General features: G+C 40.7%; 1 long non-coding RNA gene across 2 annotated transcripts in view; it reads left to right on the top strand.

The window, feature by feature from the left end:
• The window catches only part of LOC102992379 (uncharacterized), a 43,902-nt gene extending 35,461 nt beyond the window's left edge, over nt 1–8,441 (top strand). For both annotated transcript variants that reach the window (XR_008615703.1, XR_008615702.1), the window contains exons 4-5: nt 5,386–5,457; nt 7,248–8,441. This is a non-coding gene — a long non-coding RNA (uncharacterized lncRNA). The remainder of the gene's footprint in view (nt 1–5,385; nt 5,458–7,247) is intronic.
• Nucleotides 8,442–8,915: the final 474 nt, after the last annotated feature.

Raw genomic sequence — 8,915 nt, 5'->3', positions numbered from 1 at the left:
TTCTTTATCCATTCATCTGTTGATGGACACTTAGGTTGCTTCCATGTTCTGGCTATTGTAAATAGTGCTGCAATGAACACTGTGGTACATGACTCTCTTTGAATTATGGTTTTCTCAGGGTATATGCCCAGTAGTGGGATTGCTGGGTCGTATGGTAGTTCTATTTTTAGTTTTTTAAGGAATCTCCACACTGTTCTCCATAGTGGCTGTATCAGTTTACACTCCCACCAACAATGCAAGAGGTTTCCCTTTTCTCCACACCCTCTCCAGCATTTATTGTTTCTAGAGTTTTTGATGATGGCCATTCTGACTGGTGTGAGATGATATCTCATGGTAGTTTTGATTTGCATTTCTCTAATGATTAATGATGTTGAGCATTCTTTCATGTGTTTGTTGGCAATCTGTATATCTTCTTTGGAGAAATGTCTATTTAGGTCTTCTGCCCATTTTTGGATAGGGTTGTCTTTTTGTCTTGTTTATGGTTTCCTTTGCTGTGCAAAAGGTTTTTAAGTTTCATTAGGTCCAATATGTTTATTTTTGTTTTTATTTCCATTTCTCTAGGAGGTGGGTCAAAAAGGATCTTGCTGTGATTTATGTCATAGAGTGTTCTGCCTATGTTTTCCTCTAAGAGTTTTATAGTGTCTGGCCTTACATTTAGATCTTTAAACCATTTTGAGTTTATTTTTGTGTATGGTGTTAGGGAGTGTTCTAATTTCATTATTTTACAGGTAGTTGTCCAGTATTCCCAGCACCACTTATTGAACAGGTTGTCTTTTCTCCGTTGTGTATTCTTGCCTCCTTTATCAAAAATAAGGTGACCATATGTGTGTGGGTTTATCTCTGTGCTTTCTATGCTGTTCCATAGATCTATATTTCTGTTTTTGTGCCAGTACTATACTGTCTTGATTACTGTAGCTTTGTAGTATAGTCTGAAGTCAGGGAGCCTGATTCCTCCAGCTGTGTTTTTCTTTCTCAATATTGCTTTGGCTATTCGGGGTCCTTTGTGTTTCCATTCAAATTGTGAAATTTCTTGTTCTATTTCTGTGAAAACTGCCATTGGTAATTTGAAAGGCATTGCAGTGAACCTGTAGATTGCTTTGGGTAGTATAGGCATTTTCACAATATTGATTCTTCCAATTGAGGAGCATGGTATATCTCTCCATCTGTTTATGTTATCTTTGATTTCTTTCATCAGTGTTTTATAGTTTTCTGAGTACAGGTATTTTGCCTCCTTAGGCAGGTTTATTCCTAGGTATTTTATTCTTTTTGTTGCAAGGATATATGGGAGGGTTTCCTTAATTTCTCTTTCAGGTTTTTCATCATTGGTGTATAGTAATGCAAGAGATTTATGTGCATTAATTTTGTATCCTGTAAATTTACGAAATTCATTGATTGGTTCTAGTAGTTTCCTGGTGGCATCTTCAGGATTTTCTATATATAGTATCATGTCATGAGCAAACAGTGACAGTTTTACTTCTTCTTTTCCAATTTGTATTCTTTTTTTTCTTTTTCTTCTCTGATTGCCATGGCTAGGACTTCCAAAACTATGTTAAATAAGAATGGCGAGAGTGGACATCCTTGTCTTGTTCCTGATCTTAGAGGAAATGCTTTCAGTTTTTCACCATTAAAAATGATGTCTGCTGTTTGTTTGTTGAATATGGCTTTTATTATGTTGAGGTAGGTTCCCTCTATGCCTACTTTCTTGAGAGTTTTTACCATAAATTGGTGTTGAATTTTGTCAAAAGCTTTTTCTGCATCTATTGAGATGGTCATATGGTTTTCATTCTTTAATTTTTAATATGGTGTATCACATTGATTGTTTTGCATATATTGAAGAATCCTTGCCTTCCTGGGATAAACCCCACTTGATCATGGTGTATGATCCTTTTAATGTGTTGTTGGATTCTGTTTGCTAGTATTTTGTTGAGGATTTTTGCATCTATATTCATCAGTGATACTGGTCTGTAATTTTCTTTTTTTGTAGTATCTTTGTCTGGTTTTGGTATCAGGGTGACTGTGGCCTTGTTGAACGAATTTGGGAGTGTTCTTCCCTCTGCAATTTTTTGGAAGAGTTTGAGAAGGATAGGTGTTAACTCTTCTCTAAATGTTTGATACAATTAGCCTGTGAAGCCATCTAGTCCTGGACTTTTGTTTGTTGGAAGACCTCTGCATCGGCAGGCAGACGCGCAACCACTGCGCCACCAGGGAAGCCCTGGAAGATTTTTAATTACTGTTTCAATTTAATTACCTGTGATAGGTCTGTTTATATTTTCTAATTCTTCCTGGTTCAATCTTGGAAGGTTGTACTTTTCCAGGAATTTGTCCATTTCTTCCAGGTTGTCCATTTTATTGGCATATAGTTACCTGTAGTAGTCTCTTATGATCTTTTGTATTTCTGCGGTGTCAGTTGTAATCCTCCTTTTTCAATTATAATTTTATTGATTTGAGTCCTCACCCTTTTTGTCTTGATGAGTCTGGCTAAAGGTTTATGAATTTTGTTTATCTTCTCAAAAAACCAGCTTTTAGTTTTATTGATCTTTGCTATTGTTTTCTTAATTTCTATTTCATTTATTTCTGCTCTGATCTTTATGATTTCTTTCCTTCTACTAATTTTGGGTTTTCTTTGTTCTTCTTTTCTAGCTGCTTTAGGTGTAAGGTTAGATTGCTTGAGATTTTTCTTGTTTCTTCAGGTGAGCTTGAATTGCTATGAACTTCCCTCTTAGAACAGTTTTTGTTGTGTCCCATAGGTTTTGGAGTGTCGTATGTTTTCATTGTCATATGTTTCTAGGTATTTTTTGATTTCCTCTTTGAGTTTTTCAGTGATCTCTTAATTATTTAGCAGCACACTGTTTAGCCTCCATGTATTTGTGTTTTTTACTGTTTTCTTCCTGTAATTGATTTCTAATCTCATAGTGTTGTGGTTGGAAAAAATGCTTGATACAATTTCAGTTTTCTTAAATTTCCCAAGGTTTGATTTGTGACCCAAAATGTGATCTATTCTGGAGAACATTCCATGTGCACTTGAGAAGAAAGTATTCTTTTGCTTTCGGGTGGAATGTCCTAAAAATATCAATTAAGTCTATCTGGTCTATTGTGTCATTTAAAGCTTGTGTTTCCTTATTTATTTTCTGTCTGGGTGATCTGTCTGTTGGTGTAAGTGGGGTGTTAAAATCTCCCACTATTATTGTGCTGCTGTCGATTTCTCCTTTTATGGCTGTTAGCATTTGCGTTATGTATTGAGGTGCTCCTATGTTGGGTGCATAAATATTTATAATTGTTATGTTTTCTGCTTGGATTGATCCCTTGATCATTATTTAGTGTCCTTCCTATCTCTTGTAACAGTCTTTATCTTAAAGTCTATTTTATCTGATATGAGTATTGCTACTCCAGCTTTCTGGTGATTTCCATCTGCATGGAATATCTTTTTCCATCCCCTCACTTTCAGTCCGTATGTGTCCCTAGGTCTGAAGTGGGTTTCTTGTAGACAGCATATATAAGGTCTTGTTTTTGTATCCATTCAGCCATTCTGTGTCTTTTGGTTGGAGCATTTAATCCATTTACATTCAGGGTGATTATCGATATGTTTGTTCCTATTACCATTTTCTTAATTGATTTGGGTTTGTTTTTGTGGGTCTTTTTCTTCTCCTGTGTTTCCTGCTTAGAGAAGTTCCTTTAGCATTTGTTGTAAAGCTGGTTTAGTGGTGCTACATTCTCTTAGCTTTTGCTTGTCTGAGAAGCTTTTGACTTCTCCATGGAATCTGAATGAGATCCTTGCTGGGTAGAGTAATCTTGGTTGTAGGTTTTTCCCTTTCATCACTTTAAATATGTCCTGCCACTCCCTTCTGGCCTGCAGAGTTTCCACTGAAAAATCTGCTGATAACCTTATGTGGATTCCCTTGTATGCTATTTTTGTTTTTCCCTTGCTGCTTTTAATATTTTTTATTTGAATTTAATTTTTGTTAGTTTGATTAATATGTGTGTTGGTGTGTTTTTCCTAGGGTTCATCCTGTATGGGACTCTGTGCTTCCTGGACTTGGGTGACTATTTTCTTTCCCATGTTAGGGAAATTTTCAACTATAATCTCTTAAAATATTTTCTCAGACCCTTTCTTTTTCTCTTCTTCTTCTGAGACCCCTATAATTCGAATGTTGGTGAGTTTAATGTTGTCCCAGAGTTCTCTGAAACTGTCCTTCATTCTTTTCATTCTCTTTTCTTTATTCTCCTCCCTGGCAGTTATTTCCACCATTTTATCTTCCAGCTCACTTATCCGTTCTTCTGCCTCAGTCATTCTGCTATTGATTCCTTCTAGAGTATTTTTAATTTCAGCTATTGCATTGTTCATTACTATTTGTTTGCTCTTTAGTTCTTTTAGATCTTTGTTAAATGTTTCTTGTATTTTCTCCATCTGTGCCTCTGTTCTGTTTCTGAGATTTTGGATCATCTTTACTATCATTACTCTGAATTCTTTTTCAGGTATGTTGCCTACTTCATCTTCATTTATTTGGCCTTTTAGGTGTTTACCTTGCTCCATCACCTGTAACATATTTTTTTGTTGTTTCATTTTTTTTTCTTGATGGGTGGGGCTGTATTCCTGTCTTACTGTTTGTTTGGCCTGAGGCTTCCAGCACTGGAGTTTGCAGGCAGTTGGATAGAGCTGGGTCTTGGTGTTGAGATGAGGACCTTTGGGAGGCCTCACTCTGATTAATGTTCCCTGGGGTCTGAGGTTCTTTGTTAGTCCAGTGGTTTGGACTTGGAGCTCCCACCACAGGAGCTTGGGCCCAACCTCCGGCCTGGGAACCAAGATCCCTCAAGCTGTGTGGCACAGCAGGAAAAAAAAAAAAAAAAAAAAAGAAAGAAAGAAAAAAAGGAGGAATACAATAAAAAAGAATAAAAAACAAAATAAAATTAGAAAGATTAAAAAATATTTTAGGAAAATTAAAAATATAATTGAAACAACTGAAACAAGGTAAAATAAAACCACAACAGAAGAAAGAAAAAAAAGTTGGGGGGAACAAGCCAAAAGGAGAGAACAATAACAAAGTATAGAGAATAAAATAAAATTAGAAAAATAAAAGATTTATTAGAAAAAATAAAAATATAAGTGAATGAACAACAATGAATCAACAAGGTAAAACAGAACCCCAATCTAAAAGAGGAAAAAAGAAGAAGAAAAAAAAAAGCCTTAGCTATGGGGGCACAGTTTAGGTGGGGGTGGAACTTAGGCAGAGGTGGGGTTTAGGGTGGGGCAGGACATAGGCGGGTGGGGGGGGTGATGTTTCAGCCTGGGGCAGGGCCTAGGCTCAGGACCCACTGCAGCTGGAAAAGGCCTTGGGGGTGGGGCCTAGGTGGGGCGATATTCAAGCATGGGGTGGGGCCTCTGCTTAGGACCTGCACGGAAGGGGAGAGGCAGCACATCCAAAGGAGGGCGTCTGGAGTGTGGAGTTCCAGAGTTTGGAGGTAAGGCCCTGGGTGAAGGTGTGTGGGTGGGGTTTAGGCCCAGCACGTTGGAGGGGGTCTAAGAGGGGGTCTCCGAGTGTAGAGGTGGGGGGCATAGGGGCGGGGCTTGGGCTCTTCACGGCAGGAGGGAGGCTCCCAGGGCAGAAGATTAGGCCCAGGAGCCCAACAGGCTCCCTGGTCCCTAAGTGGACAGGCAAAGTGCTGGCTGCGTTCCCTTCCGTTCCTCTGCACACCCCCCCAGGGTCTCTCCCATCCCCGCTGGACCCCTACCAGTGGGTGGGTTCTTCTGGGTGTAGGAACTCCTCCTGTCCCCCAACCCCCCCACCGGAAGTCTGACCTTCACTTTTGCTCCCCCTTTCCTCCCTCCCACTCCCTCAGGACCTGTGTGGCTGGAGGGGGCCTCAGTGGGCAGAGGATTAGGCCTGGGATCTCAGCAGGTTCCTGGAGGCCCAAGTGGGCAGGGGAAACCTGGCCACGCTCCCTTTTGATCTCTGCCCTCCCAATGGTCCCCCAGTTAACCCCTCCTGGCATGGGATCCCTTCCCCTCCCCCAGCTGCCCTCAGTGGCGCAAGTCCCATCCTGCCTCCACTTCTCTAACCCCCTTCACTCCTCCCACACCCCACACCGGTCACTGGAGGTTCCTCCCATCCCCTTAGGTGCCCATGGTTCCCCACCGGTACTTGGTAGGTGCCCTAGTTGTGCGGAGGCGTGAATTCCACGTCCTCCTAGTCCACCATCTTGATTCCACCACCCTTTTAGTCCATTTTGAATTAATTTTTGCATTTGGCATAGGGAAGGGTTCAACTTCATTTTTTGCATGTGGATATTCAGGTTTTCCAACATCATTTGTTGAAGAGACTACCCTTTCCTTAGGGTATTCTTCTTGAAAATTATTTGGTCATATATGTAAGGGTTTACTTCTGGGCTTTCTGTTCTGTTCCATTGGTCTATATGTCTGTCTTTATGCTAGTACCACACCATCCTAATTACTGTTGCTGTGTAGCATGATTTGAAATCAGAAAGTATGAGGCCTCCAGCTTTGTTCTTTTTAAAGGTTATTTTGGCTATTCAGTGTCCCTTAAGATTCATTATGAATTTTTGGATGGTTATTTCTTTATCTGCTAAGAGTGCCATTGGGATTAAAAAAAAAATAAATTTATTTTTACTTTTGGCTGCGTTGGGTCTTTGTTGCTGCATGCAGGCTTTCTCTAGTTGCGGCGAGTGGGGGCTACTCTTTGTTGTGGTGCACAGGCTTCTCTTGTGGTGCATGGGCTCTAAGCGCGCAGGCTTCAGTAGTTGTGGCTCACAGGCTCTAGAGCGCAGGCTCAGTAGTTGTGATGCATGGGCTTAGTTGCTCCGCGGCATGTGGGATCTTCCCGGCCCAGGGCTCTAACCCGTGTCCCCTGCATTAGCAGGTGGATTCTTAACCACTGTGCCACCGGGGAAGTCCCTGCCATTGGGATTTTGATAGGGATTGCATTGAGTATGTAGATCACTTTGGGTAGTATGGACATTTTAACAACGTTTAGTCTTCCAACCCATGAGAAATTTTGCTACTATAATAAATGGGATTATTTTCTTAATTTCTTTTTCAGAAAGTTTACTGCTAGTGTATAGAAATGCAAGTGATTTTTGTATATTAATTTTTTATCCTGAAACTTTGCTAAAATCTTTTATTAGTTGTAACAGTTTTGTTTGTGTATGGGTGTGTGGAGTGTTTAGGATTTTTCACATATAAGATCATGTCATTTGCAAACGGAGGTCATTTTACTTCTTCTTTTCCAATTTAGATGGCTTGAACATTGAAATTAAGATTCTAGCCTGCTATGCAACAGCTGGTGCGCAACAACCAGGACCTTTGCTACCCCACATGGCATCTTTGTGTGAATGAGAAAAGCCAGCCGCTGCCTCCAGGGGGTTGCAGCCTGCACCCGCATGCGTGCCGTGGAGAGCAGAGCACAGGATGAATTTCAACCCCTCTCACCCCCCGACTGAGTGTACTTGGGTAGTGGACACTTGCATATTATCTCAAATCCTCTTGGCCTCACCTCTTATTCCAGCCACAGCTGCAGTGACTGGTTCTGTGCAGGCGTCAACTAATTTCACGCAGGTACCCCTGAATAGTGCCTCCTCTATCACCCAGCCCTCTCCTCAGGATAGGGTAACTGATTGTCTGAAGCTCTGCTTTGGGGGGAACTGACCATAGGCCTGCTTGTACAACTGTATGCATCAGCCCGACTGTAACCTCTGACCCCACCTCCTTTAGATTAGGCCTTAGAGAGGCTCGTTTGTCTCGGCTGCTTTACGTACTACAGGACCACTTCACATCTCTGAGTTCCAGCGTTCTCTTTATAAAATGAAAATGAACACATTTTGAAAGTGTATTTAAAGTGGGAAGCACTAAATACCTTTAATCATTAAATATAAGTCATGATTTATGTTTTCACACCTCACATCCACTACCACATAAATGAATACTTGGCTTTGTAAAAAGTCATTTATACAGATCACTAGACTCATGAGAACAGGCAATGAGTGTTTTAGACTGAGCTGCTGATTCTAGAGAGAGCTCTTTGCTAATTCATCTTTTAATCTTTATTGAGGCGGCAGGATTGTTGAATTCAGTCACCTGACCTGGCCTCCATCATGGCCCTACCTTGCCAGAAGTTCATGCCAACTCTGATCCCTTGGTCTGTGTGGTTTGGCCTGCCTGCCTATGTCCCATTTTAAGCACCACTCAGTCTAGATGGGCTTTTGAAAATTTATAGAGCCTGATAGTGCCAATCCAGTGAGGGCAGCCTTGATCTGCTCCTCGAGCCCAGCCCCCAGCACCACGCAGAATTTCACCCTCACTGGAATCTCTTCTCTGTCGATACTTCCATAGCTACTACTTTGTGACACCAAAAATAATCTGTAATTCATTTATTGCTATGTTGGACTTTTATCTTATTTTCAGTCTCAGAAGTAGCCTGTCATTAACAGATGAGAGAAAACACTGAATAAAAACTCTTCTCTTTGTACATTACAATGTAATTGGATTATCATTATTCATTAAAATATCCTCGCTCTTCATTTGATGCTAAATATTACATAAATATTACCTTACTGGAGTCAACGTAGTATCAGAGAAAACTGTCTTTATCTGCATTTTGTAACCCAAGATGATCACATCAGTGGCTTCACGTCACACCTTTGGAAATGTGGAGAGAAGACTGGATGTGTAGGGACCTCAGTCTTGGCCCGGTTCTGCTCCTGCCACTTAATTCCTAATTTATAAAAGTTTCCACTTTTATAAATGTGGCTGTTGGACTAGATACACCACCTTCTCTAAAATTCTGTCTCCTGTCTGCATTCAGGTCAACTGAGCACACACCTGGGTTAAGATATGGGTAGTAGTGTGTCTTCCTTTCTTATATTCTCACTTTTCCCCTCCTTCCTCCCTTCCTTCCTTCCTTCCT

This window comes from Physeter macrocephalus, chromosome 18 (assembly GCF_002837175.3).
Source record: "Physeter macrocephalus isolate SW-GA chromosome 18, ASM283717v5, whole genome shotgun sequence".
In the NCBI taxonomy this organism is placed as follows: domain Eukaryota; kingdom Metazoa; phylum Chordata; class Mammalia; order Artiodactyla; family Physeteridae; genus Physeter; species Physeter macrocephalus.
Note: the sequence above shows the minus strand (reverse complement) of the source record. Positions and strands in the feature narration are given on the sequence as shown.